The sequence below is a fragment of the Papaver somniferum genome, chromosome 6 (genome assembly GCF_003573695.1).
Source record: "Papaver somniferum cultivar HN1 chromosome 6, ASM357369v1, whole genome shotgun sequence".
NCBI classification, from domain to species: domain Eukaryota; kingdom Viridiplantae; phylum Streptophyta; class Magnoliopsida; order Ranunculales; family Papaveraceae; genus Papaver; species Papaver somniferum.
The window spans coordinates 32,117,760-32,135,257 of NC_039363.1; the positions used below are offsets into that span (position 1 = coordinate 32,117,760).

At 33.5% G+C, this 17,498-nt stretch overlaps 1 long non-coding RNA gene across 5 annotated transcripts; it reads left to right on the top strand.

The window, feature by feature from the left end:
* The first annotated feature begins 13,633 nt into the window (after positions 1 to 13,633).
* On the top strand, positions 13,634 to 17,464 carry LOC113285575. 5 transcript variants are annotated; one of them, XR_003328762.1, is made up of 8 exons: positions 13,634 to 14,470; positions 14,716 to 14,794; positions 14,943 to 15,079; positions 15,180 to 15,283; positions 15,859 to 16,038; positions 16,278 to 16,356; positions 16,642 to 16,742; positions 17,256 to 17,464. It is a non-coding gene; the product is annotated as an uncharacterized LOC113285575 (long non-coding RNA). The 5 variants fall into 5 exon arrangements; XR_003328761.1 differs by having other exon boundaries at positions 14,716 to 14,755; positions 14,827 to 15,079; XR_003328763.1 differs by having other exon boundaries at positions 14,716 to 14,755.
* Positions 17,465 to 17,498: the final 34 nt, after the last annotated feature.

Here is a 17,498-nt window from a genome sequence, read left to right on the forward strand (position 1 = left end):
AAAGTTGTTTAATTGTTTATATTCTCGTAGAAGTATACAGGACACAATTGAAACAAAATCGGATTGATTCAAGAGAAGCAATTCATGAACACTAAGCCACGATTTACAAAGATTGCATTCCTTAATTTATATATGTGTTTGTTCATGAGTATGAAATCATATTTAACCGATTTTAGAACTTAAACCAACTTAGTTTGCAAACGGGTACGCAAACATAAGTTCTGGACTTTGGTCTTGTCCGATAGTTCGCAAACCGATATGCATATTGTCGTCCCGGACCTAACTCAGGTAGAACCGTTCGCATACTTGTATGCATACTTGGTTCCCGAACTTTAGAAGTTAAAACCATTTGCATACTGGTATGCAAACTTGGTTTCCGGACCTGAATCATACTACATCAGTTTGCATACTGGTATGCATACTGTGTTATATCCAGACAGTGGGTAATTGATCTAAACTCCCATTTCAATCATCGAAACATCCTTAGAAGACGACAATAGTTGTCTCATACAAACTATTAGCTTATAAGTAATTTTCCAAGTGATCGAATGGTCACTACGAAACATTCTGAGTCGACATCAAATGACTATCTCACACAAATCATGTAAGATGTTTCAAGCAATTTTCACATGATCATCTTTTGACTCATTATTTAGTTTCCAACAAAACTCGTCAAGAATAATGATGAATGTAGCTAAAGCAAAAAGCTTCCACCACATATTTCGAGAAATATATAAGCAAGTTAAACTCATCTCGAAATATCAAATATGTATAATGTAAAAGTCTATATAGCTATACGACTTAGTCTCAATAGGAGATAGAATAGAATAGACTTCTGAGTGATAGATAAGTTTTAGTCTCCACATACCTTTTGTTGATGAAGTTCCTTCAATATCTCCTCAGTAGATCTTCGTTTTTAATCGATGAACGCCGTGAAGTATAAATCTCAACTACACATTCTGTCCTAGTCCAAGACATGGCTATAAGTAGACTAGATTTCAAGATTTATAGTTTTGATCACCTAAACTTGACAAACAAGCTTGAGATAGCAACGCTTGCGAGTTCGACCGAGCAGTGCTCTAACAATTCACATGATGAAAACAAAAATATATTTTAATTTATTAAACAGATGAAACACACAATCATAAGTAATCACACGAACAACTTGATTATCCCACAAATATGATCCTTGCAACTCTCAAGTCAGTTCCAAAGATGATTTTTACATAGATTTAATTAACGGAGTGAGACATGATCTCACTAAATACATTGATGGAAGGGTTGTGAATACCTTCTGAGAGATTGTGCCTTGTCTTCTTTTCCTTCCCTCGGTTACACCTTATTTTAAGAGATTCGGATGATGACCTTTTTGAACCTCCATCTGAAGGATTTTTCTGCGGATTAAGTCTAGGACCTTTTGAGACCTACTTTAGAAAATAAGATTGATAATAATCCCATCTTCTCAACTTAGAACTTCTACATTATCAACGAGAACATGAACATCGGTGGTGTAGGAAGTCACACCATTACGAGAGTCGCTGTTTGTATAGAGTTTCCGAGAGGAGTGACCTTGGAAAACCCTTTTATAAGATTTCTGGCTTTCTGCAGGAATGAAATCTATTGTAGCTGCTATCAGATTATTTACTTTGTTGACTGCAAAAAGAAGCAAATTTGAAGATCAATAATTTGTTTCTTTCTAGCAAAACAATATAAAACACTATGGTTCTTTTTCCCGCAAAATGAACAGACTCGTGAACAAGAGACCGGTGAAGAATCCCATTTTTGATTCACAACCCTTTTGGATATCAACAATTCGTGTAAATTTTCTTAACAGATATTTCCATAGTAGTAATTTTCTCCATGCTAGGTAAAACCATATCAGGCACAAAACAAGACTTACTCACTAAAACAGAATTTCCTTTTTCAAGGAGTTGCACTGCTCCTGGGCTAACAAAAGAGATTCAACCAGTTTCTCCTTTTCAACACGATAACTATTCACTTCAGATGAATGATCCTTGACTAAACGTTCTTCTCTTATTGATTCTTTAACAGTATCTTCAAGCATACTAATCTTTTCACCATGTAGAGTAGTTTCTTGAACAAGATTTTCGATATTGTTAGAAAAAGACTTAATAATGCAATAGAGTTCTCGTTCTCTATCAAGAGACTTATCAAGTTCATCAGTGAACTGAGCATATTTTTCTTCAAGAGATCTAATTCTTGAAAATCAATAATCTCAACAGATTTTTTTAAGCTGCTGGTGAGTTCCAACTCAGATTCTGACATAGAGTCATCCGTCACTTTAAAGGGAATGTTATCAGAATCTGATAGCACAAGTTTTCTACCTCGGGATTCGGAAGAATCTTCTTAGGAGTTATCCTTTGAGGTAAGCCCAAGACATTTGGCATAATCAAAAATTCTGGAAGTCATGACAATGTACGTTTATTTGAGATAAACTTTTGTTCACATAAATCAGATTGCTACAAACACAAACTTATGAGGTCTTTGCGTGTTTTCTTGCTCTGATACCAATTGAAAATGTGGGGGTATAACAACCACACCCAATATTTAGTTTGGCAATCTGTATGAACTAAACTCCAATATAATTCCTAGAGCACCAACTTGAAAGCGAGACTCAATCAAGAAATATATCAAAGAGCTTTATCTCTTTCTCAATACAATTAGTAAATCAACTAAATAGAAATCCGTGAAACTGATTGATATGAGAATAACTAGGATGGTACCAAAGACCAATGGTCGAGTGTCAATAAAGTTTTATCCAACAAACAAGGTCGGATTTATCAACCGATTGAACTACGCACAACCTGTGATATTTCAACTATATAAACAAATATAATGCGGAAAACAAATAACACAAACACCAGAAATTTTGTTAACGAGGAAACCACAAATGCAGAAAAACCCCGGGACCTAGTCCATATTTGAACACCATGATGTATTAAGCCGCTACAGACTCTAGCCTACTACAAGTTAACTTCGGACTGGAATATAGTTGAGCCCTAACCAAGTTTCACACCGGTTAAAGTACAGTCGTGTTCCTTACGTCTCTTGAATCCCAACAGGATTCTGCACACTTGATTCCCTTAGTTGATCTCACCCACAACCAAGATTTGCTACGACCCAAAGTCGAAGACTTATAAATAAATATGTTTATTCTGGTTTTATTTCCTCTTTAGATAAATCAAGGTGAACATGAAACTCAATTAATAATCCGGTCTTATACTCCTGAAGAGCATCCTAGAAATATTAGTCACCTCACAATAACCTAACTGATTAACATAAGAAATTATTGGGGAATCACAAGAGTCTGAGACGAAGAACTATTTTGATTACTTTTTATATCTTACATATCGTAGAAGAGTCTCGAGTAAATCTTATAGAAGATAAAACTCAATACGGTATAACAAGTAAGATCAGAATGCGCAACTACAAGGAAAATAGTTGGATCTGGCTTCACGAATCCCAAATAAAGTCTTCAAGTCGTTAACCTAATAATGGTTTTGGAATAGTTTGCAACTAGGACACACGAGAGTGTCGGGATTAGGTTTCCCAGATGCTAGATCTCTCCCTTATATAGTATTTCAAATCAGGGTTGCTTACAATCAAAGCTAAGAAAGCTTAGTAACAAAGCAATTGATATTCACCGTTAGATGAACTCCTGATTTAAGATTCAAGCTAAGTCTGCTTAGAAATTAAGCAATCAATCTCCACCGTTAGATGGTATTAGCTTGATACATACAAATGAAATATACCTATATTCAGATATGGATGAACTTTACCCAAACGTATATATCTTGTTGGCTCAATAATAGTTAACCGAAGTTAGCCACATGAACACTTATAGTTTAGCCACATTCATCTAACACTTCTAGATCAAATATGATGATCAATCAATCATGATAGATAATCAAATGAATCTAAATGTGTTTCAATAGAGTTGTTCAAATTTTCACTATCTCATAGAAATATACACGAACCATTTGAAACAAAATCGGTTTGGTTTGTAATTGTACAAAGTACTTATACAAGAACCAATTCATGAACATAATGCCATGGTTTGTAAAACTAGTTCATATACCTTATTTCATTAAAGTTCCATGGACTTTAGTTCGTAAACGAACCTGAGTTCATGGGTATGTATGTCATACTTACAGATTTTAGAACCTAACCACTGTGTTTGCAAACAGAGTACGCGAGCCACAGTTTCGGACTTTGGCCTTGTCGTGTTGTTCGCAAACAGAGTACGCGAACAACAGTTCCGGGCTCAGCCTTGTCTAGCCGTTCACAAATAGAGTACGCGAACAACAACTTCGGACCTTTTCACAAGTAAACCCGTTCGCAAACGTAGTTCGCAAACAAGAGTTTCGGACCTGAACTAGAACTTCACAGTGCACACATAAAGTATACATACTGTGATATTTCCAGACATAAATAGTCGTTCTAAGCTCTCATTTAATCATTGAAACATCCTTAGAAGACGACAATGGTAATCTTACACATACCACTAGCTTCAAGTAATTTTCAAGTGATTAATCGATCAATACGAAACTTCCCAAGTTAACATCAAGTGATTGTCTCACATAAATCATGTAAGATGTTCAAGGTAATTTCACACGATCATCTTGACTTAATATTTAGTTTCCAACAAATGAATTGTCTACAACTAAACTCGTCAAGTAGATGATGAACTTTAGTTAAAGCTAAAAGCTTTCAACACGTATTTCGAGAAATATATAAACGAGATAAACTTGGCTCGAAATTTCAATTGTGTATAATGTAAAAGTCTATATAGCTATACGACTGAGTCTCTTTAGAAGATAGAATAGAATAGACTTCTGAGTGATAGATAAGTTTTAGTCTCCACATACCTTTTGTTGATGAAGTTCCTCTAGCTCTTCAGTAGATCTTCATCTTCAATTGGTGAACGTCGTGAAGTCTAAAGACCAACTACGCACTTTTATCCTAATGCGAGACATAGCTATAAGTAGACTAGAAATCAAGTATATAGTTTTGATGATAAACTAAACTTGAAAAACAAGCTTGAGATAACAATGCTTGCGAGTTCGACCGATCAGTGCTCTAACACGAACAACTAAAATAATGAAATACACACCTTGGGAATTGAGATAAGGAGTAAATTTCTTAAATTCACCACCATTTGCCGGATTGAAAAACCTTAATTTTCTTTTCTAAGAAATTTTCAATCTTGAGTTTGAAATGTATAAAGGAAGGAAGAGCATCATTTTTGGGAGTTAAAAGAAAAATCCAAGTAAAATGAGTAAACACATCCATTAAAAACAAATATTAACGAAAGTCTTTATTAGATAAAACTGGAGAAATTTATGACCCAATGGTCCACGTATAGTAGTTGTACTACTCTGAAAAGGTAATTTATGACTTTTGCTAACACGACACGAATGACAAAATGAGACAGAACTACCATCAACCGATAGAGAATAAAAAGATACTACTCGATTAAGAATGCATAACATAGGGTGAAATAATTTGGATAAAATTCAAAAAATATATTACTATCTTTTGAAAATTGAGATACAGAAAGTAAACTAGTTATAATAAAAGAAACATGATAAAGATTTTTAGAACACAACATTAGCCATGGAAAAGTATTACCATTACCAACATGATAAAGATTTTTGAAAGTAAACTAGTTATACTGGGAATTATGAATAAAAGAAGTCGTACCAACATTAGCCATTGGAAAAGTATTACCATTACCTAAACGAATTTGATATGGACCACTGTATTCGTGTCTTGAAATTCAAATTATCAAGATTTGTTGTAAGATGATTAGTAGCCTCATTATCAAGAATCCAATTGTAGGGTAACGAAGGTGAAGCTAACAATAGAGGCATATGGTCAATCATGGCTACATAAGCTGTGGAACCTGATGAGAGAGTCCCTGAAGGAGCATTGAAATTGCGGTTGAAACAGTTGCAGCAATGCGTAGCATTATGATTATTGCGGCCACAGATTTGGAAAATACCAAAACGACGAGACTCCCCGAGCTTATTGGATTAAGAATTTTGAGAAGACTAGCGAGCCTGACTAGATGAGTTATTTGAGGAGAATTGCTCATGGTGCGAATACATTATTGGAGGACTGATCGCCAGCTCGTTTATGTAACTAACAACTTACAAGGTGTATTTATTCGTTTAGATCAATGACCAATTGCTTCAAATTAGGCGACAATAACATCATTTCAGTCAGCTAGTTAAATATTGAGTTTTTGCTTTATTTTATATGTTATATTTCTTCATCTGTTGTCAAAATCCCCAATCTGTCAAGATAAGTACAATTATACATATCTAGATCATGTGAGAAAAACATATAAAACATCATTTACTTCAAACCTCTAATACTAAAAAACGTTCAAGCTGAAAGCCATGCTTCATAGGATGTCTACCATTCAGTTACTCGACTATAATAAAAATATTTACGAGGAATTCAACTTCCATGTCAAAGGTATGCTACACATGCCTTCAAATGATCAATCAATTGTTTTCACAAATGTACCAGAGCTTATAAATTAGTACAAATGGATTTAATCAGATAATAAATTCACTTTTTTCCTTTGTATAACCGATCAGGGACACAAAGACTGAAAGTGAATGAAATTGGAATCCATTGGAGTGTCTTATGGAATGCATCGGTTAAATAATGCAATACCCTGAAGATCAAAACAAAAACATGTATGGTTATTTGATAAGTATTAATTGTATTCAACGTACTGTAAGTTTGAATACTGTATGCAAACTTACCTTGTCATTAATGACATGAGCATTGTCGAAAAACGTATCCATATCTCTCACTCCGCCAATGAGAAAAGCGTGCAGATGTTTTTGAGGAAATCTGTTTATATTTTATTTATTTTTGCATAAATATGTGTTTTCATTTTGAAATATATATAGTTAAAATATAAATATACATATTTTGTTTTTGGTATAAAATATAGAATTTAACAGTAAACATATATATCTTGGCCAATTTGGGGCCAATAAAATATATTTGGGGCCTATCAAAATTTTGTTCCCCACTTGAAGGATGCTAAGGGGTGTCTAACCAGAATCGGTCTTTGTTAATACTCACATTTACCGATTCATGTGTAGAAGAAAGAAAGTTTCATATGTTTTTGTTGATAATTACAGATTATGTGAATGTCCACATAACTGATTATGCATCATTTGATTTGTTAAATGCTAATGCTATGATCGGTTCATGTAAGTGGCTACATGAACTGATTCTTGGTCCAAAAAATGCCTTTTTTTTCCTGTATGCTTTTTAACCTAGAATCGGATTACATGAGCACTAATAAAAACCGATTCATGTAATATAATAATGCTTATATATTATATGAACACTAATGTACTTTTTTTTCCTGTATACTTTTTTTTCTTGTATTTGTGTGTATAGTGTAAACCGATTGTATACTTGGAATTCATAAATACACTTTGATCTGATTGATTGTTAATCGTGCATCTCCATACTCTACAGAGACAACAAGAACAAGTGAAGGAAATCCTAAACAAATATAAGAAGAAACATGACCTTGCTTCTCCTCAGAGTTTGGAACCTCGTCAACCGGGTGGTAAAAACTTGGATGCTAGACACCATAGGGGATCGACGAGTAAACCCAAAAGGATCCACATCAACAAACCATCACCTCAACAGGTTTCACCACAATATATGAATCCGATTCTGATGTACCCACTGAAGAAGAGATTAATGAAGAATAAAGTGGTGATAATGAAAGAAGAAAATGAAGATGAAGAAGGAGTAGCAAAAGAAGCTCAACAAAAGGTTGAACAACAACAAGTTCAATAACAACAAGGAGGATAAGGCTCCCAATTAAGGCACAAGAAAAGCTCCAAAGGAACCATATAAAAAGAAACATAACCACTTGTCGGACCCAACTCTCATGATGACTCGTAAGGCTGATGATCCTCCTTATGGGTCACCCGACGATAAAGGAAAGTTGTCATGGGGTACAAAAATATTTGGGTTACAATAGTTTGCAATACTGTAGTAACTATCTCAACTTTGTGCTATGTGTCGAACTTTTATTTAAGATAATAAATTATTTCCAGTTTAGTGTGTTCAATTTTGTCTATCGGTTTTGCTTTTTAGAACCACACCGAAGTCTTGCGTCCTCTTAAGCCAGAAACGTCCTCGATTAGCATGATGACCTTATGACCAATATCAGGAGAAGTTAAGGAATTTTATGATATAGTAGATGCTACGGGTTTGTTAGTTGCGGTAGACAATTCGGTTGAGGAAAATACCAAGTCAGAGATGCTGGTAGGTCAAGAAAAACAGAGGATATTCCATATCGCGATCTTGAGGGACCAATTCATTGGAACACAGGAGCTCCGTGATCAAGGAAAATTGGTATCTCTCCGGACGTATCAATGCTACAGCCCATGCGTATGTTCTCTATGTCTTGGGAGTTGTTATTTTCCCCGACGTTTCTGGTGCCTGTGTGAATGCCAACTATATTCAGCTATTGGACCCAATTCACAAAATGCACGACTACTTTTGGGGCTCTGCCATCCTTGCACACTTGCTGAACGAGGTCTCACATGAACCAAATCGGAGGGAATATATATCTTCTGCAGGTGATTCGAGTTGTCAAGTTGTTGTATTTTTTTTATCTTACATTTGCTTTTCTCACCTATAATATATGTTAACGCATGTATGGATATACTTGCACTTAAAAAAAATCTTGCTGATAGATCCCATATGAACAACAAGTGGAACCAAGGTGATTGGTATGGAGGCTGATAAGTCTACAAATGTAAGCCGAAGATCCATAAGAAGGACTATCTGAAGTTAAGAGAGCAATTTGACAATTTGACAACTCGACGATGAAAGATGTTGTTATAGACCCTTATAAGAAAGCATTTGCTGAAGGAAAGGTTGTCGCTGGGTGCGAGGAAAAAAAAATGTGTACCTTTGTTCTATCTCATATGTAATGTACAATCCGATGAGAGTGGCAGGACAATATGACAGTGTACAAGATATCCCAACATCTAAGCACCCGAAATTTAAATTGAATGAGAAAAAATGTAAGTTACTGGATAACGATCTTGAGGTTGTTCACAAATCTTATCCAGCACACATGCCTTGGTACCCCAACGTTTCGCATACTCGGTGATACAAGTACAAGATAGGTCCCAAATCAAGGACAAATAAAAATCTCTCAAATACATGGTGTGTATTGATACTCTATTATGGTTTTGGCATGATTTGTTGAACGTTGTTTGAAATGAAAACGGAGAAGGAAAATCGGGCATCTGATAAACAAAGCAAGACTATGTATAGTGCAAGGGAAAATGTTAAAAGAGAATGAATAAAAGATTGTTATAATGCCATAGAAGATTGAAAATCTGATGAGAGGTTTGGGGAACCGCTGAAGAAGACAAAGCCAAAGAGGAAGAAAGTCTTTTCGAGAAACATCTCTCGGGGTGAATCAAACACCACCAGACATGATAGTGGCGATGATGATGGATCCGAAGAACGACCTGCTAAACGAGGAAGAGGGGGTTATGGTCATGGACGTGGACGTGGTGGTGGACGAGGTGGTCGTGGTTGTGGACGCGGTGGAGATGTTTGCGATGAAGATAATGAATGAATGAATGGTTTCTTTGTTTTAAAAACTCATACTTTAACTATATAGATAATTACAGAGTTAGAACTTATTTTGTTTTGTTAGTCTAAGAATCGACGAATTTGGTTGGTTTTAAATTATTTTGTTTTCCTAAGACGCAACAAAATGACTATAACTTGGGCCAAAAATGCAGTTATTTTACTTGTTTATTTATCTATAATCGGTATACATGTTACTAGATAAAAACTGATTGTTTCTTTTCTCCAGCATTATATGTTCAAAATCGGTTTATACTATATACAACAAAGACCGATTCTGGGAATTTCATTCCTTTGTTTTTCCAGGGTTAAGAATCGGTGTATATAGATATAGTTAAAGATTGATTCTGAAGCAAAAAATCCAGAGTTTTGACCACCTAACAAAAGCGGTCTATGTGGTAAAACATGTAGTCTGATTCTTGTAAAAAAATGACTCTTTTCCTGTATTTTGTTTTTAAAATAATTGCTCACATAAGATTCATTATGAACCGGTTGTTGCGAGGCAGATTTTAGATGATTTTGCAAGGTCAAAATCGGTCTATGTAGATATAGTTAAAAGTTGATTGTCTGACTTCAAGAAAGGTATCCGTTGAGTCTTAATATATAACAAGACAACCTCTTTCCTAAGCACTTTTTGCCACCAACTTGAAACATTGAGCGACTTCTACTTCATCCAGCACTCAAATAGAACTTGTAAAATGAAATCATATCCGAGAAGATATGCAGCTCATGAAATCGTTCATTCCCTCCTTTGACAAACGTGTCAATGAACTATATTCAATATTTTGGAAGAGAGTCAAAGAGTTCTATTATCAGCGCACTACGAATCCAGAAAATTGTAGATGTAGAGGCTTAGGCCGAAACATATGTATATTTTTTTAGTGAATCATTGTAGGGCGTTTCTGATGTATAAAAGCCTCATAGTTTGTGTTAATAAGATTTATCTATTCCATATATTAACTACAAAAACTTGCTTTTTAAGAATGTATATGATTCGATAAAGTTGCTTTTCTAACAAGTGTTTTCATTTTTGTATTTTTAGAAACCATATATTTCATACATAAAATTGTGTTTCCCTCTTTTTAGTCTATCACGTTTTTCTTTCTTTCTGTTTTTTTCTTCTTTTTAGAAATCAATTTTTTTCTAGTTTAAAAAAAAAAGAATTTAACAATAGCCATTTATTTAAAACGATTAAGCGTAGACCGTGACTTAGGCTTGTTGACATACTTGTACCAATTAAATTTTGCCAAATGTCATCACCATAGCTCCTATTTTAGAGAAGGTCTGTTTCGGCCAATACAAAACGAGAGTTTCATCCTCGAACGTGAATAATTTTTTTGTCTAGAGGCCTTTAAGGAGAGGGATACATAGTATATGTTTTTATTCTAGACCATATTTTCAGAAAAAATTGATTCATCCAGCTTCATATAATCTCACCATCTAACGGTGTAAACATCAACTATTGATAATTGATGACATATATTCGTCGGTAGAACCTATATACAAGAATATGCTAGGGACTATAATAAAGAAAATAGGGACTCCAAGAATTTGGTTTTAAGGGCTCCTATGGATTCAACTATCCTAGATATGGATGAGGGGGGTCCTAATTTATTATCAAAAATACAAAAATACCCTTTGATAACCAAAATAATTACCAAACCTAAATCTAACTAAATAAAAAACTAAACCTAAACCTAAAAAACAAAAGAGAAACTCATCTCTTGTTCTTCCTCTCTTCTTCTCCTCAATCACTTTTTTTTTTCCAAAGACGATTGATCCTCGATTCTCAGCAAGTAATAACTTTAATTGGGTAAGAATCGAAAACTCAACCCTTTTTTATTGCTTTTGATCCCATGAATAGGTTAGATTTGATTAAACTAAAGATTGAAAAATTACTTTCAGAACTGAATACGGTTGGGAAATCAATATTTCCCTACCGTATGGTTGATTTATGGTGTGAAAATATTTATTTCTTCACCGTATGAATTTTTTACGGTTGGGAAAATATGAACTCCCAACCGTGAGTGAGTTACCTAATTTTTGTATACGGTTGGAAAACCTTACCGTAAGTTATCATGGCTTTGTGTACGGTTAGGAAAATATGAACTGTCAACCGTATATTTTATATACGGTTAGGTTTTCTAACCGTAACTTCAATTCTAAAAAAAAAAAAAAAAGAAATTTTTGATTTTGATTTTCAATTATTAACTATCAATCAAATAATTAATCTTATCTTATTACTAATCTTATCACTAATTTTGCTTAATTTATTTAACCTAATCTTTAGTTGTTAACTAATCATTGGGGTAAGGGGTTTTGAAATTACTATTTGATGACCCGATTTTTTGTCATCTTCTGGGCTCTCAAAACCAAAATTTTGGAGCCCCTATAATAGATTTCATAATAAATTATTATTATATAGAGGTTATTCTTATATGGAGTTCTATTTTGGAAGTGTCAATTATTTTTGGTTTTTTTTTGAAGCATTTTTATTTTTGGTTATACATGTACCTAGGAAAAATACGTACATAAACATAGATATATGAAATTTACAAATATTATTTAGTTTACACTACATGGATATATGAAGTTTGGCAATCCACACAAAACTATACCTAGACATGGAAAATGTGCAAAAGAAAGCATCAAACCCACTTAGAAATAAAAGGATCTTGCGAATTTACAAGAATCTCTTCACCTTAAACAGTGATACATATATAAAACCCATGTCTTTTATATTTTTTTATCAACTATTTTTATATAGAGGTAAGTTCCTTAAAAACAATGATATAAAGGGTCGGGATCCTATAACAAAGGGATTTGACAAAACTTTTTGACAAATCCTGATAACCACTAGATCTTACATATCTAAGAGTCCTAACCACTAGATCTTACATATCTAAGAGTCCAAATCATAGATGATGTGGCAGTGGAAATATTTGTAGCGCCTGTTTGGCTTAGACTAATAAACTTTTTTTTCTTCTGATCAATAAACTTGAGATAAGTTATGATCAGTCGTTTATCAGCTACTGATTCGAAAAATCACTCCGATTGCTGCATCACTATATATCATTATTCATCATAGCCTTCTATACCTTCCTTTCTAATTCTAATTTGATTTCGGCAAAAAAAAATGATGAAAGAAAAATTATTAATAACCCAAACGGGTTAAAAGAAGAATAAAAAGATTAACCACCTGAGATGGTGATTGACCAATGAACTTGTTTACAAATCCAAATTCTTATGTATATGAGACTATACAATCCATTAAACCTGATGCACGATTATCATCTACTGTAAGAATAAAAATCCAATACTCCTATATATTCGAATTTATGTGTTGATTGAGAATCGGATCATAAGAGCGATCTTTGATTTCAGGGCTATTTAGGATTAAGCTAACACCCAATTCACGGCAACAATAACCTAATTAAAAAAATCAAAGGAACCAATAAGATCAATCGAGGAAAACAGACCGAAAATGTTTTCCCTAATTTGTATCTACCAGTAACCTAGATGTGGATGAAAAAAAGAGATAGTATTCTGCTCTATTTTTATGCAGCCCGGGTTAATTAGTGTAAGCCAAACAAGGAATGGATTAAGTTAGCATGCCAGGTCATCCATGATTTGAGCCTTTAGATATATAAAATCTAATGGTTATAAGGGTTTGTCAAAGTGAAAAATATTAGAACCCCCTTACTATATGGGTTCAATATATAGAAGCCCCACTAAATGGATCCTCCCCTATCAATTCCATACTTTCACTTTTTAATATTTCTAGGCCCAGAATTTTAGATTTCAGGGCTTGGTAATAAAGTTTAGGGTTGTGGGGAAATTCATAATACCAAAAATGCCTTTTACTATATATAGCTAATAAATCTAGCTTTTAGTTTCATTTTCGGTTTCATTTTCTATTTTTTTTTCTCTCTCCCCTGCTCCGCGAAGAACGAAGAATGAAAGATTAATTTGATGAAACTCGAAGAAAACTTGAAGATTCAGCATCATATTGAAAGAACAAGATAAGTTTCTCATCATATTTTTGTTTCTATTGATTCTCATTATGTTTTAATCAAAAATAAGTTCTGAAAAGTTTATTGACAGTTTCAAATACCTAATAAATTCGATTTTACTTCGAAGTTTGGTCTGATTTTATAATCGTTGCTTCGATCTATCATCCTTTTATCATTTTCTTTGATTCGAACTATTTTTTTTTTCGAATTTTGTTTACGAAATATTTTTTAGGGTTTGTAATCAGCTCTATTGTAATTTTTTTATGATTTCAACTAAATTTTCTCGATGAAATTAAGATTAGAGTTCAGATCTGTTATAATCTAATCCTTATCTTGCTTTTAACATGAAAAACCTGAAAGTAAATCACGTGATTTTTTCTAGGTTTTATCATTGAAGATCAATCGATCAATTTATCTTAAATCTCTTTTGAAAATCGGTTTTCATATTCGAAATCTACGAATCATCATCTCTATTACCCATCTATTTGTTATGAATTTCATATATTTTTATCTTTTAACTAGTTCAAGCTAATATCTACTTGTATCTGATCTTGAATGTTTTATTTTAAAATGTAATCAAAATTGGAATTAGTTGTTTGATTGCCTGATATTAAAATTTTATTCTCCGTGGAGAAATTATCAGATTCAGTATTTAACACCGAATTCTCTATGTTACAGAATCTATACCTCATTTGGTTTTTTGGGTTTTTGGACGGACTATTTGTTTGATGTATTTGCGTAGGAATACAATTAAGTACGATGATTTTCCGGAAGTAAGTTGATTCCTGCTTTCTGATTTTAACATAACTTTATTTGCTTTATTTTTGAGCATTTTTTGTAAAATAGATGCACTCTGCCTACATATATATGATGTTTTATGTGGTGTTTCATTGATGTGTATGGTTATTTAGAAAATCAGAAGTCACGCGTCAAGTGTATGAATCGTTTTATGTTTGTCTTAGTGAAATTCTTAACACGAAGTATTTCCTCTTTTTCATACGTCGCCATGGTGGTGTAGGTAGAGGTTTCAGAGGAGTATTTTGGAGTCGGTGGTGCAGGTAAATTCATTGTTTACAGTTAAGCTCGAGATAGGCGTGGTAATTAAGCTCCCTACTTTAATTGTTTACAGTTACAAATACTTCCGTTGGTATGACATGAGCAGCTTGTGCTATTTTCACTTGAAGTTATGGTGTTGGAATCCATGGTGTTCTAATATCTTTTGTCGCATGAGTTTTCAAATAACAGATTGCAAAAAACTTCAAGAGCTAACTAAGGGTCTTGGTGTTGGTGGTAATTATGATTTTGGTATGAATGCTGCTTAAGAGAAAGTAGAGAAGCAATATAGGAGGCACTTTTATGGTTCCGAGATCGTATTTCTAATGGTAAGTTTAACTTACTTTCTTGAGAGCTCTAAGATTTGAAGGCGTTTTAGACTTGTGCTGAGTAAGGAAACTTAAGATTATATCTGATTTGCGATTCCAGGTGCAGAGACATATAAAGGGAGGCGCAGAAAACACAAAAGAACTACCTTTTTATCACCATTTTGACGCCTGCAAGTGTTTGACAGAGATCGTGAAATATTGAAGGTAAAAACCGAACTCCAAGAACTTTGAGTATATTATCGTCTGTAACTATTCATGTCGTTATACGCTAATTCCTTTAGAATTATAGGAAAAGTATGTAACCTTCTATTGGTAGGAACCTATCTTTTGATGAAATTTGTGTTGCTATAATCATGTGTATCTACTAGTTACACATGCTTTCTAGCATGTGTATCTGCTAGTTACACATGCTTTTAGGATGTGTAATTGATGGTTACACTTGCATTTTGGATGTGAAATTGCATATTACACATGCATTTAGGGATGTATATCTTCCATGCATAGATGATTTTTCTCTTAAACTATACATTTCAAAAGGAAATAATGTAATTTTGCTTACTTTGGGTTTTGTGGTTTGCAATTTATGTCCTTATCAACAGCCTAGCGTTGATTAGATGCTTTACCATCAAGACTTAACATGTGCATACACTAGAGTTTATGTAGCCTCATTGTTTTTCAGTTTTCTTTTGGTTGATGTGAATTATTCGTAAATAATATAGATATGCTTACTTTGCATTTTGTATTCTGCAATTGATGTGCTTATTGGCTGTCTAGTGAAGGTCAGTGACTATCCGAGTAAATAGAATAGGAATAAGCCAAGTGGTGTTGTTAACCAAGAAAATAGTGGAGACACCAACGGTTCGCATAGGTCATGTGCTTCTATATACCTAGCTCAATGGATGTGTAGGCGTGGTATTCCGCAATGGGTTTTGAAGTTGAAAAACGAGCTCACAGTCAAGGTACGTCCTTACTCTAAAGAGTTCAAATTGCTGTGACAATTCCAGTTTAATCATTTAGCTTCTAGCTTATGTTCTCATGCACCTGTTGATATTTATAATACTCTGCATCATAAATTTATCATGATTTAAAACCAGCAATAATCAACATTACTTGTTTCAAAGAGCAAATTTCTTAGATATAAAGCGCTTTCCAAAATGTGTATGTCCCTATTTTCACGCCATGTTTCTTGTGGTTCCAGGTATATGAAACCCATTGCCGTTTAGCTCTAGAGGCTGGGGACTTGCCGGAGTTTAATCGTGTTGGCTACTGATTCTTTTGTAAGTTATTTGACTTTTTTTGGATATGTGACTACTAGTTACACATGCTAATTAGATGTATAACTTATATATACACAAGCTAAATGGATGTGTAGCTAATAGTTACACGTGCTAATTAGATGTGTAACTTATAGATACATGTTCTAATTGAATTATTAGTTAGTTAGATGTGTAAATACTAGTTTATGAAGTTTTCATCTAGTATTGTTCTTGCATTTCTTATTCGATATTTAGGTTCACGGTTGCTCACTGATTGATTATGTGTCTCGATAATGAATTCTTCAGATTTCATTTTGTGTGTCTCTATGGTCATGTTCTTCAGACGGAGTAATGAGATTTTCAGCCTTTTTAGTTCTTTCATTTTGCCGAACCATCATTTCCTTCAGGTAAATTTTCCTTTAATTACCTTCAGATGTTTGTCCTCCATATAAATTATAAATGAAATAGTATTGAATGTCAGTTTGTCGGTATCTTTAATCTTGCTTTCATTCGGTGCTACTACCATATAATGTTATCTTAAGATGAGTTTTTCACATTGTCAGTCATGGAATCATGTTTGGAACCTTAGATTTTAATGATAGGAATTTCTCCTTACACAACTCAGTTGCATGTGTAACTTCTCCTTACACATTTCTATATGCATGTGTAACTTCTCCTTACACTAGACAAATGCATGTGTAACTAGAAGTTACACAAGTTATATGCTTATGTAACTCCTTGTTACACATGCTAAAATAAAAATAACTCCTCCTCCTCACACTAGGCTTCAGAGATAGGTTATCATCTGCCTTTTATGTGATCTTTGTTCTATAATTTCGCGTTGCAATTATTCTATAATTTTGTTTTTTTATTTTCTGTCCATCCAATCTAATTCCATTGATGTTTATTCTTGTTTGCAGATGTGCAAATATATTGAAATCGAGAAAGATAAAAAAGGAAGAAAACATTTCTATTATAGGATATAATGGATTTTTCTAAGATTTCGCTTTCCATATCTCGTGTTTTAATTCGTTCATTGTGTTCAAACAACCAATTACTATAATTGTAGTAATTGATGAACGGAAAAATTATTGTAAATAAAAATTAAAGTAATGCATATATTTTATGATGAATAACTTGTAGATAACCTTACATATATATAT